This window comes from Oncorhynchus gorbuscha, unplaced genomic scaffold (assembly GCF_021184085.1).
Source record: "Oncorhynchus gorbuscha isolate QuinsamMale2020 ecotype Even-year unplaced genomic scaffold, OgorEven_v1.0 Un_scaffold_1977, whole genome shotgun sequence".
In the NCBI taxonomy this organism is placed as follows: Eukaryota; Metazoa; Chordata; class Actinopteri; order Salmoniformes; family Salmonidae; genus Oncorhynchus; species Oncorhynchus gorbuscha.
This window is the reverse complement of record NW_025746605.1, coordinates 11,968-35,493: the sequence shown is the minus strand read 5'-3', so window position 1 is coordinate 35,493 and position 23,526 is coordinate 11,968. Positions and strand designations below refer to the sequence as shown.

The 23,526-nt window shown below is 43.8% G+C and overlaps 1 protein-coding gene across 1 annotated transcript in view; it reads right to left on the bottom strand.

The window, feature by feature from the left end:
- Window positions 1-23,294, bottom strand: part of LOC124024628 (N-acetyllactosaminide beta-1,3-N-acetylglucosaminyltransferase 2-like) — a 41,412-nt gene extending 18,118 nt beyond the window's left edge. The window contains exons 1-2 of the mRNA XM_046338521.1: window positions 23,225-23,294; window positions 1,196-1,330 (exon numbers count right to left, since the gene is read on the bottom strand). The gene's annotated coding sequence lies outside the window, so the exon portion shown is untranslated. The remainder of the gene's footprint in view (window positions 1-1,195; window positions 1,331-23,224) is intronic.
- Window positions 23,295-23,526: the final 232 nt, after the last annotated feature.

Below are 23,526 nucleotides of genomic sequence, written 5' to 3'. Positions count from 1 at the left end.
TCTTACCCACCATAACCCTCCCCCACTATTTCGGATTTCTTCCTCTCACTACTTCCAGGTGTCCTTTATCTTTCTTCCTCATCTCTCCCTCGTTCTACCCTTTCGCTGTCTTGTGTTTCAGTTTCACTGTCTCCTAGCAACAATTCTGCCCCAGTGCCTTCAGGCCCCTGTGTCCTCTCATCCTCCCTCTTCTTCATTCTCTCCCTCTTCTTCATTCTCTCCCTCTCAGCCATCCTCCCCTCACACCTATAGTACACAAGCAATCTTTATTGCATTGACTGTCTACTCTTCTTTTACCTGTGAGCATAACAGTTGGTTTTACCTGTGTAGGTGGAGTGTGTTTCAGACAGTATGTGTGTGAGTGAGCATAACAGTTGGTTTTACCTGTGTAGGTGGAGTGTGTTTCAGGCAGTATGTGTGTGAGTGAGCATAACAGTTGGTCTTACCTGTGTAGGTGGAGTGTGTTTCAGACAGTATGTGTGTGAGTGAGTATAACATTTGGTCTTACCTGTGTAGGTGGAGTGTGTTTCAGGCAGTATGTGTGTGAGTGAGTATAACAGTTGGTCTTACCTGTGTAGGTGGAGTGTGTTTCAGGCAGTATGTGTGTGAGTGAGTATAACAGTTGGTCTTACCTGTGTAGGTGGAGTGTGTTTCAGACAGTATGTGTGTGAGTGAGTATAACATTTGGTCTTACCTGTGTAGGTGGAGTGTGTTTCAGGCAGTATGTGTGTGAGTGAGTATAACAGTTGGTCTTACCTGTGTAGGTGGAGTGTGTTTCAGACAGTATGTGTGTGAGTGAGTATAACAGTTGGTCTTACCTGTGTAGGTGGAGCGTGTTTCAGGCAGTATGTGTGTGAGTGAGTATAACAGTTGGTCTTACCTGTGTAGGTGGAGTGTGTTTCAGACAGTATGTGTGTGAGTGAGTATAACAGTTGGTCTTACCTGTGTAGGTGGAGTGTGTTTCAGACAGTATGTGTGTGAGTGAGTATAACATTTGGTCTTACCTGTGTAGGTGGAGTGTGTTTCAGGCAGTATGTGTGTGAGTGAGTATAACAGTTGGTCTTACCTGTGTAGGTGGAATGTGTTTCAGACAGTATGTGTGTGAGTGAGCATAACAGTTGGTTTTACCTGTGTAGGTGGGTGGAGTCTCTCTCTCTCTGTGTGTGTGTGTGTGTCTAACAGGAGTTGGTCTTACCTGTGCGGCGGGTGGAGTGTGTCAGGCTTCACTGTCCTCTCAGTCTGGCCTCACAGCTCTTAACCCATACTGAGTCCCACCCCCTGGGGAACAGCAGCCAATGGGACACAGAGGGGGGAGGGGTGTGGCTGCAACCTGTAGGCAAGAAAGACCAACTGTGTGTCAACACCACGATAGAGATGACCAGGAACAGTACGAGACACTGTTCAGAACTAAGGTGTTCTCAAACACACAGAACGAGAAAGAAGCAAATATTATTCTCAGACGAGTCTAAATTCTTGCCTTGTGATTTGTTGCGTCATTTCGTTCATTCTACCACTGCTGAGGGCTTCTGTTATCTACAATCAATCAGACATTCTGTGGACTCTCATTTCAGTGCCACCTAGACATGTTGTTGCATGATGGTCCTGCTCTCATGCTCGACAGCAGGGTACAGAGAACTGTGATAATCATTAACTTATTGGCTTTCTGAGCCAACCAGAGGGGTCAGTAACAAGAAAAGGCAGGCAGCCACTCACACACTGTGGGACATGTGAAAAGTGATCACAGAACAGTCCGTGATCCTGGTTACCCATGTTAATCCCTACTAGGCTTGGGAGGTATCCAGAATGTCATACCGACCTTGTGCCATAATGGGATATCCGGTAATACCGGCACTGAACACTAGGGGGTGCTACTGTAATCCAAAGGTTAGCAATGCTAACAAGTACATGTAAAATCCCATAGAGGATGCTAACTAAATGCTAATGAGCACATTGATTAGCAGGACAGACATCCCAGCTCAAAGTTCTACAAGGAACTCAAAAATGATACTCACAGATTGCTGCACAAACACAAAACAAATAAACAGGAAGGCTTTTGATCCAGGAGGGAATTATCAGCTGTTACCAAGCAAAACTTGATTTTGGAAGAAGATTAACCACTTCGCTAACTAGCTACTAAATTAGCTGCAGAGTATTTAGCACATTTTAGACAGTTATCAACTAAGGTATCTAGCTGGCAAACATTTAGTTGTGAATTGCGTAATGTAACTACATCACCTGACTCCGGTCTCTCGTTATGTGCTTGTAAACAAACACCACATGACGGGGACTAGCGTTATGCTTCATAATGAAAAATGGTGATCGGTGAAATGAAGGACACAATCTTCTTTATCTCCTAACCTATTTCACAAGGTGACTTCAGGTATTTACTTAAAAAGTATTCACATTTATAAAAATAAAAAACTTTAAAAGAAATACTTAACATTGACGGTATTGGAAAAAATATTCCTTTGGCTCTTTCCAAATATCCCGGTATACCGCCCTGGTCTAAAGCCTACTACACACGTGGATATATGTACCCCCACTCTACATGTGTTAATATGTAACCCCCACTCTACACGCACGTGTAACCCCACTCTACACGTGGATATATGTAACCCTACTCTACACGTGGATATATGTAACCCCACTCTACACGTGGATATATGTAACCCCACTCTACACGTGGATATATGTAACCCCACTCTACACGTGGATATATGTAACCCCACTCTACACGTGGATATATGTAACCCTACTCTACACGTGTACATATGTAACCCCACTCTACACGTGGACATATGTAACCCCACTCTACACGTGCACATATGTAACCCCACTCTACACGATATATGTAACCCCACTCTACACGTGGATATATGTAACCCCACTCTACACGTGTAACCCCACTCTACACGTAACCCCACTCTAACGTGGATATATGTAACCCCACTCTACACGTGTAACCCCCACTCTACACGTGACATAACCCCCACTCTACACGTGTAACCCCACTCTACACGTGTAACCCCTACACGTCTACACGTGTAACCCCCACTAACCCCTACTCACGTGTAACCCCCACTCTACACGTGTAACCCCACTCTACACGTGTAACCCCCACTCTACACGTGTAACCCCCACTCTACACGTGTAACCCCACTCTACACGTGTAACCCCCACTCTACACGTGTAACCCCCACTCTACACGTGTAACCCCCACTCTACACGTGTAACCCCCCCCACTCTACACGTGTAACCCCCACTCTACACGTGTAACCCCACTCTACACGTGTAACCCCCACTCTACACGTGTAACCCCCACTCTACACGTGTAACCCCACTCTACACGTGTAACCCCCACTCTACACGTGTAACCCCCACTCTACACGTGTATGTGTATGGTGTGAAGAGATGTGAGGTCCAAAAATGACGAGGGGTGACAGAGAGACCGAGGTCGAGGTCTAGGTTTGTGTCAGCACACCAACACTAATAACAACACACACAATAAACCTTTTTTTTTAAAGAGTCCTCTGTGATTTGTCTGGCTGCAGTGAACCATGTAAAACAGCTGATGTCACCTCACACCGAATTACCCACGTTTTCAGTCAGAGTTTACTTTGTCATATGTAATGACTTGAATGATATGGATCAAAATGAAGCCTGGTTTGTTCTACTGTTGTAAGGTGGGCCTACTCTACTTTATATTTGTATGGGGGGGGTTAATATCCTGTGGCGGATTTCAATAAGCATTTCTCAACGGCTGGCCATGCCTTCCTCCGGCTTCCGAGCCGGTCACGGGTGCACCTCAGCCACGCTCAAGGTACTAAACGATATCATAACCGCCATCTATAAAAGACAGTACTGTGCAGCTGTCTTCATCGACCTGGCCAAGGCTTTCGACTCTGTCAATCACCACATTCTTATCGGCAGACTCAATAGCCTTGGTTTTTCTGATGACTGCCTCACCTGATTCACCAACTACTTTGTAGACAGAGTGTCAAATCGGAGGGTATGTTGTACGGACCTCTGGCAGTCTCTATGGGGGTACCACAGGCTTCAATTCTCAGGCTGACTCTATTCCCTGTATACATCAATGATGTCGCTCTTGCTGCGGGCGATTCCCTGATCCACCTCTACGCAAATGACACCATTCTGTATACTTCTGGCCCTTCCTTGAACACTGTGCTAACTAACCTCCAAACGAGCTTCAATGCCATACAACACTCCTTCCGTGGCCTCCAACTGCTCTTAAACGCTAGCAAAACCAAATGCATGCTTTTCAACCATTTGCTGCCCGTACCTGCCCACCTGACTAGCATCACCACCCTGGACGGTTCCGACCTAGAATATGTGGTGGACAACTATAAATACTTAGGTGTCTGGCTATACTGTAAACTCTCCTTCCAGACTCATATTAAACATCTCCAATCCAAAATCAAATCTAGAATCAGCTTTATATTTCACAACAAAGCCTTCTTCACTCACGCCGCCAAACTTACCCTAGTAAAACTGACTATCCTACCGATCCTCGACTCGGCGATGTCTTCTACAAAATAGCTTCCAACACTCTACTCAGTAAACTGCATGCAGTCTATCACAGTGCCATCCGTTTTGTTACCAAATCACCTTATACCACCCACCACTGCGACCTGTATGCTCTACTCGGCTGGCCCTCGCTACATATTCGTCGCCAGACCCACTGGCTCCAGGTCATCTATAAGTCTATGCTAGGTAAAGCTCTGCCTTATCGCAGTTCACCAGTCACGATAACAACACCGTCCTGTAGCGCCCGTTCCAGCAGGTATATGTCACTGATCAACCCCAAAGTCAACACCTCATTTGGCCGCCTTTCCTTCCAGTTCTCTGCTGCCAGTGACTGGAACGAATTGCAAAAAAAAAAAAAAAAAATGTTTTTTTTAAAATTCAAAATAAATAAATAAAATATATATTCATTTTTAAAATAGCTGAAGTTGGAGACTTCTATTTCCCTCATCAACTATCTGAGCAGCTAACTGATCACTGCAGCTGTACATAGTCCATCCGTAAATAGCCCACCCAATCTATCTACCTCATCCCCACACTGTTTTTATTTTATTTACTTTTCTGCTCTTTTGCACACCAGTATCTCTACCTGCACATCATCATCTGATCATTTATCACTCCAGTGTTAATCTGCTAAATTGTAATTATTCACTCCTATGGCCTATTTATTGCCTTCCCTCCTCATGCCTTTTGCACACACTGTATATAGACTTTATTTTCTGTGTCCTTGACTTGTTTGTGTTATTGGCTTGTTTATTGTTTATTCCATGTATAACTCTGTGTTGTTGTTTGTGTCGAACTGCTTTGCTTTAACTTGGCCAGGTCGCAGTTGTAAATGAGAACTTGTTCTCAACTGACCTACCTGGTTAAATAAAGGTGAAATTTAAAATTAAAAAAAATAAATATATGGTTGAGATGAAAAGTTGCTTGCATAGTGGAATAATTTGTTGTAAGCATGCTTAGCTGCTGGTAGTTACCTACGTTACTGGGATATTTACAGAACATTTTGAAACTACAGCGCAAGAACGTCCGTTGCCCAGCCCCCAAACGCTCTCTCGGCAGGCACAGGAGAGTCCGATGCCCAGCCCCCAAACTCTCTCTCGGCAGGCACAGGAGAGTCCGTTGCCCAGCCCCCAAACTCTCTCTCGGCAGGCACAGGAGAGTCCGTCGCCCTACCCCCAAACTCTCTCTCGGCAGGCACAGGACAGTCCGTTGCCCTGCCCCCAAACTCTCTCTCGGCAGGCACAGGACAGTCCGTTGCCCTGCCCCCAAACTCTCTCTCGGCAGGCACAGGACAGTCCGTTGCCCAGCCCCCAAACTCTCTCTCGGCAGGCACAGGACAGTCCGTTGCCCAGCCCCCAAACCCTCTCTCGGCAGGCACAGGACAGTCCGTTGCTAATGTAAATTGAAAAGTTAAGTCAATATTATGTACATTTGAATCTCATCACGGTGCCTCTGCTAGAACTCTCTTCAACTTGAATAAGCCCTAAATCAGTCTCTGAAGACTGGAGTCGCAGCTAAAGTCCTCATTAAACAATTATACAAGATAATAGCAGGAAGGAAGTCTAACTCAAACACACACCCTCATTACCTCGGACCAGAATACTGCTCTGGCTGTTGGCTGATGAAGAATAATAAAATGGATTAGTTTCAAATGCAAAATATCATTTTTCATAGTGTGCAATACAAGTGGAGTCTAAGCAGAAGGATGTCATGCTGAATGAAGCTTGTGAGGAGAGTTGTCCAGCCAGACAATGGGAGAATCTCAATTAGATACTCCTCGTGTCCTCTCTCCTCCTCAAAAACCCATTGGATGAGAAAGCCAGATGTCTCTCCCCTCTGACCTTCTCCTCCAATGGGTTTTGAGAAGGAAGCGAGGAGGGAGATTACGAGAGGATGTGAGGAGTATGCAATTGAGATTCTCCCATTGTGCATCATCTCTTCTCCATCTGGACATATTGGAAATCATGTGACTGTCTCAGCAATATGGTGGACGTATCCAGGAAGTGAATCATGTGACTGTCTCAGCAATATGGTGGACGTATCCAGGAAGTGAATCATGTGACGGTCTCAGCAATATGGTGGACGTATCCAAGAAGTGAATCATGTGACAGTCTCAGCAATATGGTGGACGTATCCAGGAAGTGAATCATGTGACAGTCTCAGCAATATGGTGGACGTATCCAAGAAGTGAATCATGTGACAGTCTCAGCAATATGGTGGACGTATCCAGGAAGTGAATCATGTGACGGTCTCAGCAATATGGTGGACGTATCCAGGAAGTGAATCACGAAATAATTCTGACAAAATCCTTTCACTAGTTCTTCAAAGTAGATCCAGGAGGTATATTTTTTCAAAAACTGTATTCTCAGTCCCTCGTTAATGATCATTGTGTTCATTGCTCTCTCAAAGTCTGTGTAAATAACATAACGTAGCAGGCATAAATAAAGTGTAGGCCTATCCATCCAGAGAAGTGTATACCATGAGATGCTCATAGGCCTATCCATCCAGAGAAGTGTTTACCATGAGGAGATGCTCATAGGCCTATCCATCCAGAGAAGTGTTTACCATGAGGAGATGCTCATAGGCCTATCCATCCAGAGAAGTGTTTACCACGAGGAGATGCTCATAGGCCTATCCATCCAGAGAAGTGTTTACCATGAGGAGATGCTCATAGGCCTATCCATCCAGAAGTGTTTACCATGAGGAGATGCTCATAGGCCTATCCATCCAGAGAAGTGTATACCATGAGGAGATGCTCATGTCTCTGCTCTAACAATGGGAGTCGTTCTCCCAAAGGCAGGAAGGAAGGTGACCAATCCGTGTTCAATATAAACCAATATAAACGCATTGGGCTTATTTAGGACAGAGGAGATGCTCATAGGTCACCTCTTCCTCTCTGAGCTGGGAAAAACTCCCGCAATGGATTATGGTCATTGTATTGAGTTACAAGGTTTCTACACTGAACTAGGGTGAATACTATATAGTGCACTACTTTAGACCAGAGCCCTATGGCACCCTATTCCCTATATAGTGTGCTACTTTAGACGAGAGCCCTATGGCACCCTATTCCCTATATAGTGTACTACTTTAGACCAGAGCCCTATGGCACCCTATTCCCTATATAGTGCACTACTTTGACCAGAGCCCTATGGCCTATTCCCTATATAGTGCACTACTTTAGACCAGAGCCCTATGGCACCCTATTCCCTATATAGTGTACTACTTTAGACCAGAGACCTATGGCACCCTATTCCCTATATAGTGTACTACTTTAGACGAGAGCCCTATGGCACACTATTCCCTATATAGTGTGCTACTTTATACCAGAGCCCTATGGCACCCTATTCCCTATATAGTGCACTACTTTAGACCAGAGCCCTATGGCACCCTATTCCCTATATAGTGCACTACTTTAGACCAGAGCCCTATGGCACCCTATTCCCTATATAGTGCACTACTTTAGACCAGAGCCCTATGGCACCCTATTCCCTATATAGTGCACTACTTTAGACCAGAGCCCTATGGCACCCTATTCCCTATATAGTGCACTACTTTAGACCAGAGCCCTATGGCACCCTATTCCCTATATAGTGTGCTACTTTAGACGAGAGCCCTATGGCACCCTATTCCCTATATAGTGTGCTACTTTAGACCAGAGCCCTATGGCACGCTATTCCCTATATAGAGCACTACTTTAGACCAGAGCCCTATGGCACCCTATTCCCTATATGGAGCACTGCTTTGGGCCGGAGCCCTGTGGCGCCCTATTCCCTATATGGAGCACTACTTTAGACCAGAGCCCTATGGCACCCTATTCCCTATATAGTGCACTACTTTAGACCAGAGCCCTATGGCACCCTATTCCCTATATAGTGCGTTCCATACATCATTGGGCTCTGGTCAAGCGAAGTGTTTACCATGAGTGGGGTGCCATAGGGCCTATCCAACCAGTGCACTATGTAGAGTATATAGTGCAACTGGTAACACAGCGTCTTCTCCAGAAAATAAATAGGCATAGCGAAGATGCTCAAACGTGTTTCTCTGCCAATTTCTCTTCAAATTAGGATGCTTTCGTTGCCATAGGCCGAATCCATCATAAACATGGTTTGCATGAGTTAAAATCTAAAAAATGAACTTCTCTATTCATTAAAAAACATAAAACCTTTGACAGGGAGATGTTCAATATTCACACACTGAAAAAACTGTTTTTGACAACTTTAGCCATCCCAAATGGAACACAAAAGCCCTATGGCCCCTGGTTAAAAGTGGTGCACTATATAGGGAATAGGGTGCTATTTGGGACATATATATCATAATAAAGTTTTAGTTTTTTTTAATTTTACACTTTTTCCTCCCCAATTTCGTGGTTTCCAATTGTTTGTAAGTCGCTCTGGATAAGAGCGTCTGCTAAATGACTTAAATGTAAATGTTAAATGTAAATATTTTCTTAATGAAAACAGCTCCCTTCAGCCCGGCGTCTCACATCATTCTTGACTTGATTTCTCTGGTGAATGAAATCTAGCGCTGGACTCACACAAAAAACTCAAATGGAATTCAAGTAACTGAACCGATGTCGGTTAATTAGTTGTTTAATAACCCCTCCCCGCCCAAAAAAAGAAGAGTTTGGTTAATCACTCAGCACTACGAGACTAACGTACAAATCAACAACAGAAACGTGTTCGCTGACATGACTAACTGAGTGACTGACAGACATAAGAGAACCACTGCTGATGGACAAACACTTCAAAATGGCACTTGGTCTATTCTACTATTCTGAGTTCCAAAAGGTCGGGGGCCCGTTTCTGGAAATTGATCCGTGGGCCTATAAAAGTTGACCTCCCTGATTTAGAGGCTATAATAAATAAATATAAATATATATAAACACTTAAATCAAGCGTTTTATGTTTTCAGAACTTAGTACTCCGTCAACAAATGTCCTCATCCTAGACCATCCATTTTGTAGATCCAGCTGTATGTCAACAATCCTAAATGATTAGAAAAGATAAGCACCAAGTCATTTCCTGATGTGTGGCGCTCATCTTATCCCTCATTGGATGTTGAGGCATTTAGCACAATGTTGTAATTGTTGACCTGCGAAGTGGACTCTTCCTGACACTAAAGACTCCATCATGGAGACTCTGACCGTTGTGGCTGCTCTGCATGATGTAATGTCTTTACCTTCTGGCCCTTTGTGTCGTTGTCTGGGCCCAATAATGTCTGTACCTTCTGGCCCTTTGTGTCGTTGTCTGGGCCCAATAATGTCTCTACCTTCTTCCCTTTGTGTCGTTGTCTGGGCCCAATAATGTCTCGACCTTCTTCCCTTTGTGTCGTTGTCTGGGCCCAATAATGTCTCTACCTTCTGGCCCTTTGTGTCGTTGTCTGGGCCCAATAATGTCTGTACCTTCTGGCCCTTTGTGTCGTTGTCTGGGCCCAATAATGTCTCGACCTTCTTCCCTTTGTGTCGTTGTCTGGGCCCAATAATGTCTGTACCTTCTGGCCCTTTGTGTCGTTGTCTGGGCCCAATAATGTCTCTACCTTCTTCCCTTTGTGTCGTTGTCTGGGCCCAATAATGTCTCTACCTTCTGGCCCTTTGTGTCGTTGTCTGGGCCCAATAATGTCTGTACCTTCTGGCCCTTTGTGTCGTTGTCTGGGCCCAATAATGTCTCTACCTTCTTCCCTTTGTGTCGTTGTCTGGGCCCAATAATGTCTGTACCTTCTGGCCCTTTGTGTCGTTGTCTGGGCCCAATAATGTCTGTACCTTCTGGCCCTTTGTGTCGTTGTCTGGGCCCAATAATGTCTGTACCCTGTTCTGTGCCGATACCATGTTGTGTTGCTGCCATGATGCCGTGTTGTCATGCGTTTCTCTTCATGTTGTGTTGTCATGTGTTGTTGTCATGATGCAGTGTTGTCATGTTGTTGTCATGATGCAGTGTTGTCATGTTGTTGTCATGATGCAGTGTTGTCATGTTGTTGTCATGATGCAGTGTTGTCATGTTTTGTTGTCATGATGCAGTGTTGTCATGGGTTGTTGTCATGATGCAGTGTTGTCATGGGTTGTTGTCATGATGCAGTGTTGTCATGGGTTGTTGTCATGATGCAGTGTTGTCATGGGTTTCTCTTCATGTTGTGTTGTCTCGTCGTGATGTGTATTTTGTCCTATATTTTTAGCAGGCCTTTTGCCTTTTTCGTAGGCCGTCATTGTCAATAAGTATTTGTTCTTAACCGACTTGCCTAGTTAAAACGTTGAAATAAAAACACTACTGTTGAGGTCGGAGAACATCTGACAAGACGTTGATATAAACTGTGTTAACGGGGACATTACACAGACATGTAAGAAGATGAAAAAGATGAATACAAGATGCTGAAACACTGGTGATTTAGCCAACAAATGAGTGGCAGCTGATACAGTTGACTCTGTTGGGCTCTATTTTAATAGCCTACAGTTAGTTGACTCTGTTGGGCTCTATTTTAATAGCCTACAGTTAGTTGACTCTGTTGGGCTCTCTTTTAATAGCCTACAGTTAGTTGACTCTGTTGGGCTCTCTTTTAATAGCCTACAGTTAGTTGACTCTGTTGGGCTCTATTTTAATAGCCTACAGTTAGTTGACTCTGTTGGGCTCTATTTTAATAGCCTACAGTTAGTTGACTCTGTTGGGCTCTATTTTAATAGCCTACAGTTAGTTGACTCTGTTGGGCTCTATTTTAATAGCCTACAGTTAGTTGACTCTGTTGGGCTCTATTTTAATAGCCTACAGTTAGTTGACTCTGTTGGGCTCTATTTTAATAGCCTACAGTTAGTTGACTCTGTTGGGCTCTATTTTAATAGCCTACAGTTAGTTGACTCTGTTGGGCTCTATTTTAATAGCCTACAGTTAGTTGACTCTGTTGGGCTCTATTTTAATAGCCTACAGTTAGTTGACTCTGTTGGGCTCTATTTTAATAGCCTACAGTTAGTTGACTCTGTTGGGCTCTATTTTAATAGCCTACAGTTAGTTGACTCTGTTGGGCTCTATTTTAATAGCCTACAGTTAGTTGACTCTGTTGGGCTCTATTTTAATAGCCTACAGTTAGTTGACTCTGTTGGGCTCTATTTTAATAGCCTACAGTTAGTTGACTCTGTTGGGCTCTATTTTAATAGCCTACAGTTAGTTGACTCTGTTGGGCTCTATTTTAATAGCCTACAGTTAGTTGACTCTGTTGGGCTCTATTTTAATAGCCTACAGTTAGTTGACTCTGTTGGGCTCTATTTTAATAGCCTACAGTTAGTTGACTCTGTTGGGCTCTATTTTAATAGCCTACAGTTAGTTGACTCTGTTGGGCTCTATTTTAATAGCCTACAGTTAGTTGACTCTGTTGGGCTCTATTTTAATAGCCTACAGTTAGTTGACTCTGTTGGGCTCTATTTTAATAGCCTACAGTTAGTTGACTCTGTTGGGCTCTATTTTAATAGCCTACAGTTAGTTGACTCTGTTGGGCTCTATTTTAATAGCCTACAGTTAGTTGACTCTGTTGGGCTCTATTTTAATAGCCTACAGTTAGTTGACTCTGTTGGGCTCTATTTTAATAGCCTACAGTTAGTTGACTCTGTTGGGCTCTATTTTAATAGCCTACAGTTAGTTGACTCTGTTGGGCTCTATTTTAATAGCCTACAGTTAGTTGACTCTGTTGGGCTCTATTTTAATAGCCTACAGTTAGTTGACTCTGTTGGGCTCTATTTTAATAGCCTACAGTTAGTTGACTCTGTTGGGCTCTATTTTTTAATAGCTCTATTTTACAGTTAGTTGACTCTGTTGGGCTCTATTTTAATAGCCTACAGTTAGTTGACTCTGTTGGGCTCTATTTTAATAGCCTACAGTTAGTTGACTCTGTTGGGCTCTATTTTAATAGCCTACAGTTAGTTGACTCTGTTGGGCTCTATTTTAATAGCCTACAGTTAGTTGACTCTGTTGGGCTCTATTTTAATAGCCTACAGTTAGTTGACTCTGTTGGGCTCTATTTTAATAGCCTACAGTTAGTTGACTCTGTTGGGCTCTATTTTAATAGCCTACAGTTAGTTGACTCTGTTGGGCTCTATTTTAATAGCCTACAGTTAGTTGACTCTGTTGGGCTCTATTTTAATAGCCTACAGTTAGTTGACTCTGTTGGGCTCTATTTTAATAGCCTACAGTTAGTTGACTCTGTTGGGCTCTATTTCAATAGCCTACAGTTAGTTGACTCTGTTGGGCTCTATTTTAATAGCCTACAGTTAGTTGACTCTGTTGGGCTCTATTTCAATAGCCTACAGTTAGTTGACTCTGTTGGGCTCTATTTCAATAGCCTACAGTTAGTTGACTCTGTTGGGCTCTATTTCAATAGCCTACAGTTAGTTGACTCTGTTGGGCTCTATTTCAATAGCCTACAGTTAGTTGACTCTGTTGGGCTCTATTTCAATAGCCTACAGTTAGTTGACTCTGTTGGGCTCTATTTCAATAGCCTACAGTTAGTTGACTCTGTTGGGCTCTATTTCAATAGCCTACAGTTGACTCTGTTGGGCTCTATTTCAATAGCCTACAGTTGACTCTGTTGGGCTCTATTTCAATAGCCTACAGTTGACTCTGTTGGGCTCTATTTAGCCTACAGTTGACTCTGTTGCTCTATTTCAATAGCCTACAGTTTCTGTTGGGCTCTATTTCAATAGCCTACAGTTGACTCTGTTGGGCTCTATTTCAATAGTACAGTTGACTCTGTTGGGCTCTATTTCAATAGCCTACAGTTGACTCTGTTGGGCTCTATTTCAATTACAGTTGACTCTGTTGGGCTCTATTTCAATAGCCTACAGTTGACTCTGTTGGGCTCTATTTCAATAGCCTACAGTTGAGTTGGGACTCTGTTGGGCTCTATTTCAATAGCCTACAGTTGACTCTGTTGGGCTCTATTTCAATAGCCTACAGTTGACTCTGTTGGGCTCTATTTCAATAGCCTACAGTTGACTCTGTTGGGCTCTATTTCAATAGCCTACAGTTGACTCTGTTGGGCTCTATTTCAATAGCCTACAGTTGACTCTGTTGGGCTCTATTTCAATAGCCTACAGTTGACTCTGTTGGGCTCTATTTCAATAGCCTACAGTTGACTCTGTTGGGCTCTATTTCAATAGCCTACAGTTGACTCTGTTGGGCTCTATTTCAATAGCCTACAGTTGACTCTGTTGGGCTCTATTTCAATAGCCTACAGTTGACTCTGTTGGGCTCTATTTCAATAGCCTACAGTTGACTCTGTTGGGCTCTATTTCAATAGCCTACAGTTGACTCTGTTGGGCTCTATTTCAATAGCCTACAGTTAGTTGACTCTGTTGGGCTCTATTTCAATAGCCTACAGTTGACTCTGTTGGGCTCTATTTCAATAGCCTACAGTTGACTCTGTTGGGCTCTATTTCAATAGCCTACAGTTGACTCTGTTGGGCTCTATTTCAATAGCCTACAGTTGACTCTGTTGGGCTCTATTTCAATAGCCTACAGTTGACTCTGTTGGGCTCTATTTCAGTTACAGTTGACTCTGTTGGGCTCTATTTCAATAGCCTACAGTTGACTCTGTTGGGCTCTATTTCAATAGCCTACAGTTGACTCTTTTGGGCTCTATTTTAATAGCCTACAGTTGTATCTGTTAGTCAGCACCTGGAACTGTTTGGGTCACACAAAGGACATATTGGTTTACAGAAATCCATGCTGAGGTGTTGTTTACCTGGTCACGGTCTCCAGCTCTGTTGCATTTACAGCACAAAACCAATATAAGTAAATATCTGTGATAATGGCATTTCAGGATAAAATCATCTTAAAGTAACTTCACTGATCTAGAAAATCCATTTAACCCTTTGGGAGAATTCCGACATGGAACGTAAAAATATTTACACGACCAGTCAAACGTTTAGACACCTACTCATTCCTGGGTTTTAAATAATTTTTTACTATTTTCTACATTGTAAAAACGTGAAGACATCAAAGCTATTAAATAATATATGGAATCATGTAACCAAAAAGATGTTAAACAAATCAAAACATATTTTATATTTGAGATTCTTCAAAAAGTAGCCACCCTTTGCACACTCTTGGCATTCTCTCAACCAGCTTCATGAGGTAGTCACCTGGAGTGATTTTCAATTAACAGGTGTGCCTTGTTAAAAGTTAATTTGTGGAATGTCTTTCCTTCTTAATGTGTTTGGGCCAATCAGTTGTGTTGTGACAAGGTAGGGGGCGTGTACAGCAGATAACCAATCAGTTGTGTTGTGACAAGGTAGGGGGCGTGTACAGCAGATAACCAATCAGTTGTGTTGTGACAAGGTAGGGGGCGTGTACAGCAGATAACCAATCAGTTGTGTTGCGACAAGGTAGGGGGCGTGTACAGAAGAGCCCTATTTGGTAGAAGACCCTGTCCATATTAAAGAACAGCTCAAATTAGAAAAGAGAAACGACAGTCCGTCATTACCTTGAGACATGAAGGTCAGTCAATCCGGATGAGTACATTCACCGGACAATCTTTCTTTATGTGAATAATAGTTTAAAACAGAAATAATTTACAAATTAAATCCAGGTTATGAACATGTTACAGTAATGAGAACTCGTTATGATAAAAATGTTCATGTCTTGTAATGTTTAAAAAAAACGTTTTCCATGTGAACAGTTATGATTAAGAGGGACAATAATTTGATGGTATTTTATCCATTACAAAATAAAAAGAAGGTTTGTCGTTTTATTTATTTTTTACCAAGAGTGACACACACACTTAGCCATAATATTATACGTACATGGCCCAATGGTATTCCTAGAAACACAGACCACAACAAGCAGTCATACAGTCCTGGAATGTGCTAGAAAGCCTCTGCCCATCAGCTCCGGGAAAGAGAGCAGGTGATGTCCCAGAAATGGTTTTAACGTTAAATACTTAAATCAAATCGTTATGTCACATACGCCGTAAACAACAGGTGTAAACCTTACAGGGAAATGCTCCCTTTACAAGCCCTTAACACAGTTTTCTTAACTGCATTGTAGGTTAAGTAAAACATATATATAATTATTAACAAATAAATAAAACAATTACACGGGCTCATAAATTATGTTAGTATAGACGTAGTATACAATATAAAATGACATAAGGCTGAAGTTTTCTGACCATGAAACCTGAGCAGGAAACCCTCTAACTCAATATTAGGAATGCGTTAATGTGTTGTACACTCAGTGGAAGTGTTCTAGGGAACTGGGTGAGAGCCCAAGTCAAAAGTAGTGCACTATTTTAGGGAATAGGATGCCATTTGGGACGAAGCCTGGGACACACACAATACATCTATCACACTTCAGATACAGCTGACACGTCTCCGCTCCAAAAGTATGTGTGGCCTGATCTTCCAAGTGTTTGTGCCACATGTCTGACCATTCTAAAAGTGGGTGTGGCCTGATCTTCCAAGTGTTTGTGCCACATGTCTGACCATTATAAAAGTGGGTGTGGCCTGATCTTCCAAGTGTTTGTGCCACATGTCTGACCATTCTAAAAGTGGGTGTGGCCTGATCTTCCAAGTGTTTGTGCCACATGTCTGACCATTCTAAAAGTGACCATTCTAAAAGTGGGTGTGGCCTGATCTTCCAAGTGTTTGTGCCACATGTCTGACCATTCTAAAAGTGGGTGTGGCCTGATCTTCCAAGTGTTTGTGCCACATGTCTGACCATTCTAAAAGTGGGTGTGGCCTGATCTTCCAAGTGTTTGTGCCACATGTCTGACCATTCTAAAAGTGGGTGTGGCCTGATCTTCCAAGTGTTTGTGCCACATGTCTGACCATTCTAAAAGTGGGTGTGGCCTGATCTTCCAAGTGTTTGTGCCACATGTCTGACCATTCTAAAAGTGGGTGTGGCCTGATCTTCCAAGTGTTTGTGCCACATGTCTGACCATTATAAAAGTGGGTGTGGCCTGATCTTCCAAGTGTTTGTGCATCATCATTATAAAAGTGGGTGTGGCCTGCTCTTCCAAGTGTTTGTGCCACGGTTTGTACAACAAATCTGACCATTATTAACGGGTGTGTGAACTGCACTTGCTCATGGGTTTGTGTTTTCCCAAAACACTCTCCCTCCCCAAAGCCCAATATCCTGCTGCCTCAACCCAGCCCCAGAAGTAGTAAGAGTGAGTGAGTAGAAGGCCGGTCAAACAAGACACTGAACAGCCACTGGATAAAACCTGTTAGTAGAAGGTAGTGGGACTAACGCAACAATCACGTTTCAAATGAACATTTACAAGACATGTTACTGAAAGTTACTCCCCCACGCCCTCTCTACCAGAACACACGGAAGCAGGATTTCCTACCATCATCTCTCTCCTTAAAGGTGTCTGTGTTTTATGACTCTAGACGAGACAGAGCTCATATAAAAGTCATCTCTAAGAACAATAAGGATGGTTGGCTCTAGTAGAACGGACACCAAACATCCTGTTCTAACGGTTCCTACTTCCTGTGTGTCTGCACGCGTGTATAAAAGAGGAACGACATGGGGCTTTATAACGATGATGATATTGACCAGGCGTTTTAACACTTCCCTGTTCCTTTAGTCTGGTATGATGGAACTAAAAACGGGTCACACGATGTTCCTCAAAAAGGTCTTCATTAGGATACTCTGCCTGACTGATGCAGAAATCCAGTTTGATCCAGTTAGCATCTCTCTCAATCTAGTGCAGTACAGCCAAAGCTTTGTATGGATGGCAGTCAGATATGTGCTGTGTGCTCCTATTGGTGGTTAGATCTTGACGATATATTAAATGTAATTAAAAAATGGTATTTGTGGTGAATGTAAAGGGTTTAGACATCAGGGAGAAATGCTTTCCTTACGAGTCCTTTCCCAAAGTAATAACAGGAAGGATAAAATACACATGAATGAAGACACATACAAGGACCATGTATCACGAGTCCCAGTATACAGGTATGGATCGGTACAATACCCTCTATAATAAAAAAAATAAGGTATTTTTATACCGTGTTAAATAACTGAAAAGTTCAACTCTAATTGGACTACATAGCTGTCAGTTCTGTCCTGGCTGGGTTGAGTGGGAAACCCATCCGCATGGAGAAAGACCATTTAAACACACATATAATTCATGTGTTGCCGGTCTAGGGTCCATGCACTCGTCATAAAACTCATTCAGAAACATATCGCCATACAATCAAAATAAAGACAAATATAGAAATATGATATTTGGGCCAAATCGCCCCGCCCTATTGGTGGTACTCATGTGGTTCTGAGTGGCGCTAGCAGCCAAAGGTCAAGGGTTCAATTCCCTCATGTGACCACATACACATGACAAAAAATGGACACAGTCACTACTGTATTTTAAGTATGTTTTGGATTAAAAACATCTGACCAAAGTCCTACTGTGGTGTTTTACACAGATACCTGCATAAGAGCAACCTCTACTGGACAACATGTTAGACACTAGGTCAGTCGTCTCTATAAAAGGAGTGTGTGTGTGTGTGTGTGTGTGTGTGTGTGTCTCTGCTGGTTCTGGGACATTAAAATCCCCTAAAGTCCCCACAAGGATAGTAAAATAAGGAAAATTAACCCTCGTGCTGACAATTCCCACAGCCCCTGAGGACAAAGGCAGTTAGGTTTTAAATTTAGTGTTAGGATTAGGATTTGGTGGTTAGGGTTAGAATTAGTGTAAAGTGTTAGGATTAGGGTTTAGTGGTTAGGGTTAGAATTAGTGTAAGGGATTAGGGTTTAGTGGTTAGGGTTAGAATTAGTGTAAAGTGTTAGGATTAGTGGTTTAGTGGTTAGGGTTAGAATTAGTGTAAGGGATTAGGTTAGTGGTTAGGGATTAGTGGTGTTAGATTGGTTTTAGGGTTAGAATTAGTGTAAGGGATTAGGGTTTAGTGGTTAGGGTTAGAATTAGTTAAGTGTTAGGATTAGGTTTAGTGGTTAGGGTTAGAATTAGTGTAAGGGATTAGGGTTTAGTGGTTAGGGTTAGAATTAGTGTAAGGGGATTAGGGTTTAGTGGTTAGGGTTAGAATTAGTGTAAGGGATTAGGATTAGGTTTAGTGGTTAGGGTTAGAATTAGTGTAAGGGGTTAGGATTAGGGTTTAGTGGTTAGGGTTAGAATTAGTGTAAGGGGTTAGGGTTAGGAATTAGTGGTTAGGGGTTAGAATTAGAGTTTAGTGGTTAGGGTTAGAATTAGTGTAAGGGGTTAGGATTAGGTTTAGTGGGTTTAGTGAGGGGTTAGGGTTTAGAATTAGTGTAAGGGATTAGGGTTTAGTGGTTAGGATTAGAATTAGTGTAAGGGGTTAGGATTAGTGTTTAGTGGTTAGGGTTAGAACTTGTGTAAAGGGTTAGTTTTAAGAGTTATGTTTATGGGTTAAGGTTATGGTAAGGATTAGGGAAAATAGGATTTAGAATGGAAATATATTTGAGGTCCCCACGAGGATAGAAGAACATAACGTGTGTGTGTGTGTGTGTGTGTGTGTGTGTGTGTGTGTGTGTGTGTGTGTGTGTGTGTGTGTGTGTGTGTGTGTGTGTGTGTGTGTGTGTGTGTGTGTGTGTGTGTGTGTGAACCCTGACAATATTCTCTCTGGGTCAGGTGTTAATTGCCTTTGCGTCATCATGTTAAATTCCTGAATTTGAGAGTCAGTTGACCATGAAAGTGCAGCCAGCTACCCCGACCTAAAAGACACTACTCCAGCTGCATGAGGACACGAGGGCTGTTGTAACTACCTGTCCCCGGCTGTATGAGGACACGAGGGCTGTTGTAACTACCTGTCCCCGGCTGTATGAGGACACGAGGGCTGTTGTAACTACCTGTCCCCGGCTGTATGAGGACACGAGGGCTGTTGTAACTACCTGTCCCCGGCTGTATGAGGACACGAGGGCTGTTGTAACTACCTGTCCCTGTCTGTATGAGGACACGAGGGCTGTTGTAACTACCTGTCCCCAGCTGTATGAGGACACTGAGGGCTGTTGTAACTACCTGTCCCGGCTGTATGAGGACACGAGGGCTGTTGTAACTACCTGTCCCCGGCTGTATGAGGACACGGGGCTGTTGTAACTACCTGTCCCTGGCTGTATGAGGACACTGGGGCTGTTGTAACTACCTGTCCCGGCTGTATGAGGACACTGGGGCTGTTGTAACTACCTGTCCCCGGCTGTATGAGGACACTGGGGCTGTTGTAACTACCTGTCCCCGGCTGTATGAGGACACGAGGGCTGTTGTAACTACCTGTCCCGGCTGTATGAGGACACGAGGGCTGTTGTAACTACCTGTCCCTGTCTGTATGAGGACACGGGGCTGTTGTAACTACCTGTCCCCGGCTATATGAGGACACGGGGGGCTGTTGTAACTACCTGTCCCTGGCTGTATGAGGACACGGGGGCTGTTGTAACTACCTGTCCCCGGCTGTATGAGGACACGGGCTGTTGTAACTACTGTTGTAACTACCTGTTGTAACTACCTGTTGTAACTACCTGTCCCCCGGCTGTATGAGGACACGGGGGCTGTTGTAACTACCTGTTGTAACTACCTGTTGTAACTACCTGTTGTAACTACCTGTCCCCCGGCTGTATGAGGACACGGGGGGGGGCTGTTGTAACTACCTGTTGTAACTACCTGTTGTAACTACCTGTCCCCAGCTGTATGAGGACACGGGGGCTGTTGTAACTACCTGTTGTAACTACCTGTCCCCGGCTGTATGAGAACACGAGGGCTGTTGTAACTACCTGTTGTAACTACCTGTCCCCGGCTGTATGAGGACACTGGGGCTGTTGTAACTACCTGTCCCCGGCTGTATGAGGACACGGGGCTGTTGTAACTACCTGTTGTAACTACCTGTTGTAACTACCTGTTGTAACTACCTGTCCCCCGGCTGTATGAGGACACGGGGGCTGTTGTAACTGCCTGTTGTAACTACCTGTCCCCGGCTGCATGAGGACACGGGGCTGTTGTAACTACCTGTCCCGGCTGTATGAGGACACGGGGGCTGTTGTAACTACCTGTCCCGGCTGTATGAGGACACGGGGGCTGTTGTAACTACCTGTCCCCGGCTGTATGAGGACACGGGGGCTGTTGTAACTACCTGTCCCCGGCTGTATGAGGACACGAGGGCTGTTGTAACTACCTGTTGTAACTACCTGTTGTAACTACCTGTCCCCGGCTGTATGAGGACACGGGGGCTGTTGTAACTACCTGTCCCCGGCTGTATGAGGACACGAGGGCTGTTGTAACTACCTGTCCCCGGCTGTATGAGGACACGAGGGCTGTTGTAACTACCTGTCCCCGGCTGTATGAGGACACGAGGGCTGTTGTAACTACCTGTCCCCGGCTGTATGAGGACACGAGGGCTGTTGTAACTACCTGTCCCCGGCTGTATGAGGACACTGGGGCTGTTGTAACTACCTGTTGTAACTACCTGTTGTAACTACCTGTCTCCGGCTGTGGTCAGCCCGTCACTGACAAATTACCCTGGAAACACGAGATAAACAAACTAAGGACGAACTAAATATGAATAATACCAGGTTATTTACATAAAACACAACATCAGTCAGGGTGCATCTCCTCAGCCTTAAACAGACCAGACTAGTACATAACTGCTACATCCAGCTGGGTCTGCCTTTGTAACAGAGATAACAACATACTGTAAGACCACTTCACAGCTAACTTGAAATGTTGCTAAAGGAACTAGCAAATTGGGTCCTTTTCCTAGAGCACAACATGTTGATACGTTGTGGGGGAGGGCAGTCAGAGGACGACTGGTTTGATCCCACTAAGGGGGACAGTGGAGGAAGCTGTTAGCAGAGCAGCGACGTGGGTTTCACCTCCAGCGTATTTGGGTCTTCCCAGGTTATCCTTGTTTGGGAACCCTGGTTCACAGCTTGTGTATCTGTGTTAGCTTCAGGCTCCTCCCTCTACCTCTGTATCAGATCAGTCTTCCTGTCTGTTTCCTTCTACCAGTATACACAGCTCCCTTCATGATCAGTCTCCCTCTGTCTGTCTGGATCCTTCTACTGGTCTCTGTCTACCAGTATACACAGCTCCCTTCATGATCAGTCTTCCTACATTACATTTTACATTTAAGTCATTTAGCAGACGCTCTTATCCAGAGCGACTTACAAATTGGTGCATTCACCTTATGACATCCAGTGGAACAGTCACTTTACAATAGTGCATCTAAATCTTAAAGGGGGGGGGGATTACTTATCCTATCCTAGGTATTCCTTAAAGAGGTGGGGTTTCAGGTGTCTCCGGAAGGTGGTGATTGACTCCGCTGTCCTGGCGTCGTGAGGGAGTTTGTTCCACCATTGGGGGCCATGAACAGTTTTGACTGGGCTGTCTGTCTGGATCCTTCTACTGGTCCCTGTCTACCAGTATACACAGCTCCCTTCACGATCAGTCTTCCTCTGTCTGGATCCTTCTACTGGCCTCTGTCTACCAGTATACACAGCTCCCTTCATGATCAGTCTTCCTCTGTCTGTCTGGATCCTTCTCCTGGTCCCCGTCTACCAATATACACAGCTCCCTTCATGATCAGTCTTCCTCTGTCTGGATCCTTCTACTGGCCTCTGTCTACCAGTATACACAGCTCCCTTCATGATCAGTCTTCCTCTGTCTGTCTGGATCCTTCTCCTGGTCCCTGTCTACCAGTATACACAGCTCCCTTCACGCAGCACAGTCACTCTATTGGACATCTCCACTCTGGGTTGGTAACTAGGTACATGTGTCAAGTCTATTCCAACCTGGATACTGTTGCTAGACACTCCCCCAAACAGCCAGGCATTTCCAGTTGTAATGGTTGACTCAAAAGTTTTAAAATGACCTTGGTTGTAAAAATGTCACCAAAAGACAATACTAGCAGGGTTTATTTAACTATGTTATCTCAAAAAACTTAACTTGTACAGCACATGAAAAACAGACCATATGTTTTTCAACAGACCATATGGGTGTTAAACTGTGGCAATGGGGTGCACATTTTAGGAGATGTGCCTGTTTATACAACAAAAATATGTGAGAGTGCTGTACTCACTGCACCAGAGACACTCAGTCTACTACAGTAACGTCATTTCATGATACTGAACTCTGGAAACTACTACTCCTTATTCTGTGTGGGATGCAACACTCTGACGGTAGAAATGTAGCCTATAGAGCTGTCTGTCTGGTCTCTCCTGTTGTTTATGTATAGAGTAGTTCTCAGCTATTCTGTAAGTTTGTTTTCTATCTGAGCGTTCTGTATCCTACTCGCTGCCCTCTGAACTGTCCATCTGGTGAGTGACTGTTGATAATCCACTATCTCTACAGCCGGTTTCGACAGTATTTTAGAAGCATAGACTACTTATTGTCGGGAAGGAATTTCCACTACGGGTTTCATTATGCTCCTCCTCCTCTGTATCGTACTTAGTCAAATAAACGTGCAATGTGCCCATGAAGACAACGAGACGTCTGCGTATTAACCTAGGAAAATATTTGACCATATGAATGATTTCCACAGATAACATGTTTGAGTTGCAACCACTACGCACAAGCGAACTCCGAATTTCAAGAGAAATGGACGGAGGGAGCAAAGACGTGCGTCAAGAGATCAGAAATACGTTTGACGAGAACGAAATATTCAGACTGGATATGGGAGAAACTAGATTAGTAAATTCTCAATATGGCTAATAAAATCACATTAATAATCGTAAACAATCATAGCTACCTTGTCTTTGAATCCTAAACCCAGGTTCGTTCTCTCATCATGAAGTTAATTGTCTCCAAGTCGCCCCCCCCAAAAAAAAAACTCTCCTTCAGAAAACTGCAACCCTGTCGCGCATGGAGATGGCGCATCTGACATCGGTGCTGTAAAGGTAGCGTACAAACTCTCCGTAGACGTATCGTCCAATGATTAATAGGCTACAAGCCCGCCGTTGATTACTTCACTTTTTGTTAAGCGAAATGTTCACTAATAACTTGAGGACAAACGAGGTTTATTCCAGTTTAGAGTTGAGATTCTGTTATCGG